Source organism: Galeopterus variegatus, unplaced genomic scaffold (genome assembly GCF_000696425.1).
Source record: "Galeopterus variegatus unplaced genomic scaffold, G_variegatus-3.0.2 Scaffold427, whole genome shotgun sequence".
NCBI lineage: Eukaryota > Metazoa > Chordata > Mammalia > Dermoptera > Cynocephalidae > Galeopterus > Galeopterus variegatus.
Genome location: NW_007726538.1, coordinates 271655 through 282209, shown reverse-complemented (window position 1 = coordinate 282209; position 10555 = coordinate 271655). Strand labels below are relative to the sequence as shown.

General features: G+C 37.2%; 1 protein-coding gene across 1 annotated transcript in view; it reads left to right on the top strand.

The window, feature by feature from the left end:
- The window catches only part of LOC103587202 (protein RIC1 homolog), a 44219-nt gene that overhangs the window by 6746 nt on the left and 26918 nt on the right, over window positions 1-10555 (top strand). The gene's annotated exons all lie outside the window — the stretch shown is intronic.

Below are 10555 nucleotides of genomic sequence, written 5' to 3'. Positions count from 1 at the left end.
TTGCAAATCATATTTTTTTATTGGTTATGAATATTAGATACAAAGCTGATTATCACCCCTCATGCCCAAGATGTGAAGGCCAGATTTATACTGGCAGCATGCCCATTAACACAAATTGCATTTTTACCCCATGTCCCCCACCCAGTTATCCCCAACCTCCCTCTCCCTCCCTCTTCCCCCCCCAACTTCACTTTGTAGCCCAGGAGTGTTCTCTCCCTCTGCAAGTCCAGCGCACTACTGTGGTCTGTCTTTCCTTCCTTCTTTCTCTCTTAGCTCCCACTTATGAGGGAGTACATGTAATATTTTTCCCTCTGTGCTTTGCTTAACTCAACATAAGTTTCTCCAGGCTCATCCATGTTGCAAATGGGAGCATTTCATTCTTTTTTATGGCAGAGTAGTATTCCATGGTGTATGGAATACCATAGTTTCCTTAACCAATCATCCATTGATGGGCATTTAGGTTGGTTCCATGTCTTGACTATTGTAAACAGAGCTGCAATGAACATGGGAGTGGAGGTATCCCTTCATCATGATGATTTCCATTCCTCTGGGTATATACCCAGAAGTGGGATTGCAGAATCGTAAGGAAGATCTATCCATAGTTGTTTGAGAAACCTCCATACTGTTTTCAAGAGTGGTTGTACTGATTTACAATCCCACCAACAGTGCAGGAGCATTCCCTTCTCTCCACACCCTTGCCAGCATTTGTTATTCACTGTCTCTTTGATTATAGCCAGTCTAACTGGAATGAGGTGGTATTTCGGTGCAGTTTTAATTTGCATTTCCCTGATGACTTAGTGATGTTGATCATTTTTTCACATACCTGTTGGCCATTCGTATTTCTTCCTTTGAAAATTGTCTGTTCAGTTCCTTTGCCCATGTTTTAATTGGGTTACTTGTTTTTGTGCTGTGTAATTGCTTGAGTTCCTTGTATATTATGGATCTTAATCCCTTGTCAGATGCATGATTAGCAAAAATTTTCTCCCACTCTGTAGGTTGTCGTTTCACTCTGTTGATTGTTTCCTTTGCTGTGCAGAAGCTTTTTAGTTTGATATAGTCCCAGCAAATCATATTTTTAATGTCTTAATGAAAATAACTTCAGTAAATATGTCATCATCATATATACTTTATTGAAAACAGATTTTTCACCCCTTCTTACTGTTTTTCCACTTTTTTGTTACAGATTAGCCTTATTGAGGCTGAGGTTCTCAAAAAAAGTTACTGTATTAAAATTCTGTACCTTTAACTATTAAATATTAAAGAGATAGATATCATCTTTTTTGCTGGAAAATAAAAAGAACACTCCATAACAACAACTATGAAAACTCAAACCTCTCTCTCCCTGCCCCACCAATATATTTTATCAGATTATGAAACTTCTTACCAGCTTGCTGTTATTGAATTAATACAAGCTGGAAAAGAAGAAGAGAATAACGGAGGTTAGTAATTCTAACTTCAACACGACATACCTCTTCAAAAATCCTGCTTCCTTGCAGGAGAAACCTACATTAAGAGACAACCATCTGCTAAATCACATTAGCAGAAAAGAGGTCTGAATAGTTACAGACATGAAAGTCTCCCTCAACATATGCTTATTTCTTTTTGCTCGAAAGTTCAGAGTGTTAGTTTTCTGAAGAGTAGACTGCGTTTTTTCCGTATTTCTAACAATATCCCTTGTTCTGTGTTCAGCTCATGAACTTGACAAAGTATGTTAGTGATGTAACATTTTTAATTCCCTTTGAGCCTCTCAAAACATCGAATATCTAGTTCGATTTCAGTGTGTATATGTTCTGTAAATGTACATGTGTGAGCTTTAGCTGTTGAACTTTACATATTTCATGCATCCGTTAGCTTATGCCATAATTGCCTGAGCATTTAATAGGATTGATGATTATGATGTTACTGTATAAGTTTTGGGTAAAATATTCCCATTTTGGCCACACCTCCAAGGATGACACCTGAATCCAAAAAATGAAAGAATTGTGAAAAGATGTGCCCAATTCAGAGAGCCCCACACATTTTTCTTATCAGACTGAAGGCTAGATGTGTGATAATATAAATGATAGCATTTTTTTGTCTTATTTTTTGTTGTTGTTTTATAAAAGGTTTGGTGACAGGAGTACTACCTCTTTCAAAAAAATTCTTCTGAAAATTATTTTCATCCATCCATCTGTCCATTTAAATATTACTGAACTGTGTCAGATTCCAGTCACTGCTGTAGATGCTAGAGATGCAGCAGTCAGAACAAACCAAACCAAACACACTGTCATCCAGCTCTTCTAGTACAGGTGAAAAGTAAGTAAAACACATCGCAAGTTAGGTGATCTGTTCTATGGAGAAAAATAAAGCAGGGTGTGCGAATGGAGTGGGGACACAACTTGAAATAGAGTGGTCAGCGTCTTCACTAAGAAGATGACATATAGGGCCGGCCCGGTGGCGCACTTGGTAGAGTGCGGTGCTTGGGAGTGCGGCGCTCCCGCCGAGGGTTCGGATCCCATATAGAGACCGGTCCACTCACTGGTTGAGCGCGGTGCGGGCGTGAATGTCAGATTCCAGTCACTGCTGTAGATGCTGGAGATGCAGCAGTCAGAACAAACCAAACCAAACACACTGTCATCCAGCTCTTCTAGTACAGGTGAGAAGTAAGTAAAACACATCGCAAGTTAGGTGATCTGTTCTATGGAGAAAAATAAAGCAGGGTGTGCGAATGGAGTGGGGACACAACTTGAAATAGAGTGGTCAGCGTCTTCACTAAGAAGATGACATATAGGGCCGGCCCGGTGGCGCACTTGGTAGAGTGCGGTGCTTGGGAGCGCGGCGCTCCCGCCGAGGGTTCGGATCCCATATAGAGACCGGTCCACTCACTGGTTGAGCGCGGTGCGGGCGTGACACCGAGGGTTGCGATCCCATTGCCGGTCGCGGTACGGGCGTGACACTGAGGGTTGCAATCCCGTTACCGGTCACGAAAAAAGACAAAAAGGAAAAAAAAAGATGATGACATATAAAAGGATCTCAAAGAGGATGAGGGAACAGAACATACACCCAGGCAAGAGCATCCTGGATTGGTATGATTTAGCAGATAAGAAAGCTGGTAAGACATTGTAAATAAATTTTAGGGCCTGCTATGGTCTGAATGTTTGTCCCATCCAAAGTTCATGTGGAAGTTTGATCCCCAAAGTGGCAGTGTTGAGAGGTGGGGCCTTTGGAAGGTGATTAGATTGTGCAGGCTGTGCCCTCATGAACACATCAATTCATTAATGGATTTGTGGATTTATGGATGAGTGAGTTATCAAGGGAATGGCACTGATGGCTTTATTAGGAGAGCAAGTGAGCACGTTAATATATGCTCTTTCTTGCCTTTTGCCATCTGATGCCATGCACCACCTTGGGACTCTTAAGAGAGTCCCCACCAAGAAGAATGCCCTCACCAGATGCAGCCCTTGACCTTGGACTTCCCAGCCTCTAAAACTGTAAGAAATAAATTTTGTTTCTTTATAAATTATCCAGTTTTAGGTATTCTATTATAAGCAACAGAATATACAGGTCCTGTCTAATAACTTATAGTTAGTAAGAAAGGATGAATTTTTTACTAATTGTAAAAATGACAAATTATGTTTGATTTCTAAGTAATATAACCTTGGGGAAGTCTAGAGCCAATTCTCTTTTTCTGTAAGTGGCACCACCATGACTTGAAAGTTTATTTCCTCTTTCCACTTATTGACACTAATAGCCAGTCTGTGTTAATTCCAGCGTACTCTACCTTGTGTCTATCCCTCATGTCTTTTTCTTCCTCCTAATTCCCAACAACACTACTTTAGTTTGGGTTTTGTCACTTGATGATGACATATAAAAGGATCTCAAAGAGGATGAGGGAACAGAACATACACCCAGGCAAGAGCATCCTGGATTGGTATGATTTAGCAGATAAGAAAGCTGGTAAGACATTGTAAATAAATTTTAGGGCCTGCTATGGTCTGAATGTTTGTCCCATCCAAAGTTCATGTGGAAGTTTGATCCCCAAAGTGGCAGTGTTGAGAGGTGGGGCCTTTGGAAGGTGATTAGATTGTGCAGGCTGTGCCCTCATGAACACATCAATTCATTAATGGATTTGTGGATTTATGGATGAGTGAGTTATCAAGGGAATGGCACTGATGGCTTTATTAGGAGAGCAAGTGAGCACGTTAATATATGCTCTTTCTTGCCTTTTGCCATCTGATGCCATGCACCACCTTGGGACTCTTAAGAGAGTCCCCACCAAGAAGAATGCCCTCACCAGATGCAGCCCTTGACCTTGGACTTCCCAGCCTCTAAAACTGTAAGAAATAAATTTTGTTTCTTTATAAATTATCCAGTTTTAGGTATTCTATTATAAGCAACAGAATATACAGGTCCTGTCTAATAACTTATAGTTAGTAAGAAAGGATGAATTTTTTACTAATTGTAAAAATGACAAATTATGTTTGATTTCTAAGTAATATAACCTTGGGGAAGTCTAGAGCCAATTCTCTTTTTCTGTAAGTGGCACCACCATGACTTGAAAGTTTATTTCCTCTTTCCACTTATTGACACTAATAGCCAGTCTGTGTTAATTCCAGCGTACTCTACCTTGTGTCTATCCCTCATGTCTTTTTCTTCCTCCTAATTCCCAACAACACTACTTTAGTTTGGGTTTTGTCACTTTCTCATGGATTGTTGTAATATCTTCTTAATCCATCTTTTACAGTTTGCCCCTAAATGATATTTTTTAACATAAAATTTACCTGCTATTTCCCTACATAGGATTTTTCAGTGGCTTTCCTAGCACTCAGTATTAGTCATGTTGCTTTATTTTTTTGAGCTTCATCTGATAAATGGAGTTGCCATCTACTTCATGAAGTTGTCATTAGGTTTAAATCAGCACCATAAGTTACTGTATAGAACCTAAAACAACCCCTAGGGTTTTGTTCTGAGTTCTGTTCTATATGTTCTTCCTGGCTTTATTCAGTATTTGTGGATGAGGTCCCAGATCTTATTCAATACCACTTTCTTGAGCTTCAGGCCCAACTTTCCAGGATATATCTGTTTAGATATCCCTGTTAGGCAGCCTCAAATTCATCATGTCTAAATCTCACTTATTGCCGCCCTACAAAGCCAAACATGGTATTGCTTTACTAAACTTTATTGCAGTTTCCATCATCTTTTATACCGTTGTATGAAGTAGAAAATCTTGGATTTCTACTGGAATGTCTTTCAGCCTTATATGAGCTGGGCAGCCAAAATCCTAGTATTTATTCTTTGCCAGGCCTTTGGGATGTCACCATATGTATGTATAGCTTACTATTCAGTAAGACTCAGGGAACCCCTGCAGGTTTCTAGAGCTCTTTCTCTGTGTAACTTCCACCTGTCTCTTAGTCTGCTCCACAGATGGCTGCTTCTGCTTCCCTGAACTTTAATCTTTTTCTCCTTAACTTAGTGAGGCTGCCGTTCTGTATGGGGTTTTCCCACTCTACACAGTTGTCTGGAAAGTAACTTCTGCCAGAAAACCTTGTTTGTTTCCCTTCACACATGAGAAGAGTCCTGTGCTGCCTGTTATCTAATGTCTGAGTATGGTTATTTTCCATATTTTGTCCAGTTTTCTTGTTTCTGGAGGGCTATTTGGTACCAGTTAGTCTACTAGTAGAATAATAAAATAACCACCTATGTGCCAATCTGCCAACTTGAACAATTTACAGTCTTTTTCCACTGGAGTATATTTAAGCACCTCTAAGATATTTTATTTCACCCATAAATATTTTTTGGCATTCCAGTAAATGATGCATTGTCTGCAAATGATAAAATACAAGGTAAGGAATTTGGAAAAGAAATCATTCTGAGCTTTTCCAGAGTCATGGTTGGAGAACCAAAGCCTCTTAGTTCCAGAATTCACCTAGGACTGCTAGAACTCCCTAAATCAAGCCTAGAACATTCCATAATCATCTTAAGATTTGGAAATCTGGAATGGGATTTATCCTCATTATCATCAAACACTTATTGTATGCCTACTATCATTTGTAAGACACTGGCAGTACACGCACTGGTGCTGAAGAGGTATAAGATGATAATAAATATTTAAAGTTAATAGCAATGTAAAGTGACAGATGCCAAGTGGATGAATGTCATGAGTCATTATATAGTATTTCAGGAGAAAGTGCTCAGTCGTCAGGGGAAGTTTTGTAGATAAGGAGACTTAGGCTACACACTTGAAGAAAAGATGAGCCTTAGGTAAGTTATGCTGAAAAATTATGAAGTTCCTGTCCCCCTGCACCCCAAATCCATCATGTTATCTGTCACGCCACATTATTATTTTCTTTAGCTGGCACTTAAAATATTTAATATCTTTTGTGAAAAAGAATTTGCTCAAATAAATGCCTATTGAATTTAACTGTAGTGACAGTTTTCTGAATCACTTTGTCTAGCCCTCCAAAGCATACTTGACATGCATTAAAGGCAGTCTTCTTTTAAGACTTCTCTGTAATTTTTGTTACATTTTAGAGTACTGTAGTTTGATTTTTGGTTTTTATCAATTTGATGAGAAATTACTCCTCAAGACTATGGGAAGTTTGATCAAACACCCCAACCTCAAGCCTGTGGGCTTATTTTGCCTAGCCCATTCCCAAGGCTATGGGTAGTTGGCCTACCCCAGAGAAATATTTCATTTTTTATTGCCCTGTAGAGGCCACTCATCAGCACAAATGCCTTGTCATTCGATAGAATGGAAAGCTGGGAAACTTTACTATTAATTTATGCAAAATACATTATAAAACACAACTGTCAAACTCGCTTAGTTTCACTTTCCCAACTTACTTATGATATTTGTACCTCAAGTAAATATATAGCAATTTAGAGATGGGGAGCAGAGTATGGCATTTGGAATCAGAGACCTGGGTTCCAGTTTAACCTCTACTTTTTACCATGACTTTGGAAAAGGCGTTTTTTGAGTTACTTTCAGTGTATCTATAAAATGAGAAAAATGAGTTATTAGTAGAATCTTTAAAAGCTCCAACTGGTATTGTTATATAGGTTGCCTTTTGAATTGTTGAACATAACAGGCCTCCACTGGATATTTTGGATAATTTATGTGTGTTCAGAAAAAAAGGGAATTCTAGTTCATTAAGTATGAGGGTTTAGAGTGAACGAAATTTTAAGAATGACAAAACCTTAAGAAGTTGCCAAAAAATACAGATGCTCTTATTCAAAAGTAAGTTTCAAATTGCGTCGTGTTCCTAATGTAAGCAGTCACTGACTTGACTGTTTTGGGGAATTTTGGAAGAGTATTCATTCATACAATGCTTAAAAATTTCACGTGTTTACAAAGGTAGTGTCTGTAATATAATGATAAACTCTTACTACTGACTGCTGTTTACTTGTCATTTGCTTATTTGTATTATTAATATTACTTGTTAATTTAAATTAAGTTAATTTTATAGTATTAAAGTTGTTTACATTATGTATAATGTATATTATTTAAATAAAATATAAAAACAACATTTTATAAAACTTTCTATAGAGAAAAAGATTCCATACTCAGGTGGTAGGGGCAACCTCATGTCTCTAGATATGTTCTACCTCACAAACTGGGTTTTAACAAATCCTGTGTAAATCATCTTTTGTAAATAAAGTGAAATTGTTTGATTTTTCACATCTTGGATTTTTGCAATAATATGAAAGTTTCAATAGTTTCTGATGTCTGTTCACTTTGATTCTGAAACTAAATTATATTATTGGATTTAATATATTGGAATTAATGACAGTTTACCAAGATTAAACTTTAGTGCATATATGGAAGTTATCTATTTATAGGTAAAGCAGATTGCAGAATTAGCTTTAGATAACCAGCAACATGCTATAGATGTAAATCTCTTGGCTTTGAGAACCACCACAAATTTGTGATGAACTACGAAAACAATCACAGTTGATCTGAGGCTACATTAAGAAAAAAATCAAGTTATTTTTCAGGAATGCTTAGAGAAATGGCTTTTTCACTATTTCCTTTATTCATGAGCTATTTTATTTGAGAAAAAACTATTTAAAAAACTAATCAGGTAGAGGAAACTGGTTAGGGCTTACTCTAATTAAAATATAGAATTGGATATCCTTTTATATCCGTTGGACAACCAATCCTACCTTTTTTTTCTCTTACCCCTGCCGTAATTGGTTTTTTGCCTGTCAGGTCTCCAGTTCTCATGGGCTTGCTGCCATGCCCCCATCTCCCATCTGCACAAAGTTTACTTGGTTTCCTTTGAAATTTCTGTTTCTTCCCTCATATGTTTTGCCATGGATTGTGAGGGAAAGCACCTGATTAAACTAACCAGTACTGAACTGGGAATGACTGAGAGCTCTTTAGCTAGTTCTACAAGTTTTGTTAATTTGTTGTTTCTTTTTTTTGTTAACCGCAGTTTAATTTCCAATGGATAGAATTTTAGGGCATTGTTGGGGGATTATATTAGGATTAAAGCCTTTTGCCTATCCCTTACTGCATTCAGCTTTTTCTCTTCTTTTGGTAATATGTGATTTTGTGTGTATGTGTTTTCAAATCAAGAATTTGAATGTTTATTCAGAGCTTACTTTGGTTTTAAAAATTAACATTCAATTTATTAAAGTTGTTAGACTGTTAACCTTTAATAAACTCAAAATGTCAAAAAAATATGCACTCATACATCTCACTTATACAGGGGTCTCATATTCAGCATCATCTATTATAGCTAGGACTCAGGAAATAAGGCCTGAAAGGGTACACTAAGCAGACAAAGTAAATGTACTTATGTCATAGATGAGGTGCTCCTCATCCTTTGCTCATTCAAAACATTTCTTAGGTATGGGTTATGTGCAAGACAGATAGTATGAATGAGTTAATTTTTTCCAGTGTGAAGCTCATAGCTTATTAAGGAAGAAAAGCTAAATTCAAATAATATCAAGTGTACTGTAAAAGTGATGAGTACTATAATGAGCAAGATGAAAAAAATGGCTACCAAAATGGCTAGGGATTAATCTAACCAAAGAGGTGAAAGATCCTACAAGGAAAAGTATAAAACACTGAGGAAAAGTTGAAGAGAATGCAAAGACGTGGAAAGACATTCTGTGTTCATGGGTTAGAATTAATATTGTGAAAATGAGCATACTACCAAAAGCAATGTACAGATTCAGTGCAATCCCTATCAAAATACCAATGACATTCTTCACAGAAATAGAAAAAACAATCCTAAAGTTCATATGGAACCACAGAAGACCCCAAATAGCCATAGCAATCCTGAGCAAAAACAACAAAGCTGGAGGCATCACACTACCTGGCTTCAAAATATCCCACAAAGCTATTTTAACCCAAACAGCATGGCATTGGCATAAAAACAGATACACAGACCAATGAACAGAATATAGAACCTAGAAATAAAGCCATGTATTTACTGCCAGTTGATTTTTGATGAAGGTGCCAGGAGTATTCATTGAGGAAAGGATAGTCTCTTCGATAAATGCTGCTGAGAAAACTGGATAGCCATATGCAGAAGAATGAAACTAGATCTCTATCTCTCCCCATATACAAAAATCAACTCAAAATAAATTAAAGACCTAAATACAAGACCTGAAACTGTGAAACTAGAAGAAAACATAGGAAACATTTCAGGACTTCACACTGGGCAAAGACGTTATGGGGAGGAACCTCAAAAGCTAAAATAGACAAATGGGATTATATTAAACTGAAAAGTTTCTACACAGCAAAGGAAACAATTAACAGAGTGAAGAGATAACCTGCAGAAAGGGAAAAAAACATTAGCAAACTATGCATCCAACAAGGGATTAATATTCAGAATATTAGAAGGAATTCAACTCAATAGCAAGAAAGCAAATAATCCAATCAAAAAATGGACAAATGAGCTGAATAGACATTTTTCAAAAAAAGGACACACAAATGGCCAACAGGTATATGAAAAAATGCTCAACATCACAAATCATTAGGGAAATGCAAATCAGAGCCACAGTGAGATATCATCTTACTCCAGTTTGAATGGCTATTATCAAAAAGACAGAAAGTAACAAATGCTGGTGAGGATGTGGAGGAAGAGGAGCTCTTATATACACCATTTGTAGGAATGTAAATGAGTACAACCATTATGGAAAACAGTTTGTGGGTTCCTCAAAAAAAAAAACTATAAATAGAACTACTATATGATCCAGCAATCCCATTACTGGGTTTATATCCAAAGGAAGGAAATCAGTATATTGAAGAAATATTTGCACTACTATGTTTATTGCAGCATATACTGGATAGCTAAGATATGGAATCAACCCAGGTATTCATCAACAGATGAATGGATAAAGAAAATGTGGTACAAATACACACAATGGAATACTATTAAGCCATGAAAAAGAATGAGATCCTGTCATTCGTAGCAACACAGATAAGCTTGGAGGGCATTATGTTGTTATGTGAAGTAAGCCAGGAACAGAAAGAGAAAAACCACATGTTCTCAGTCATACGTGGAAGATAAGAAAGTTGATCACTTAGAAGTAGAGAGTAGAATAGTGGTTACCAGAGGCTGGA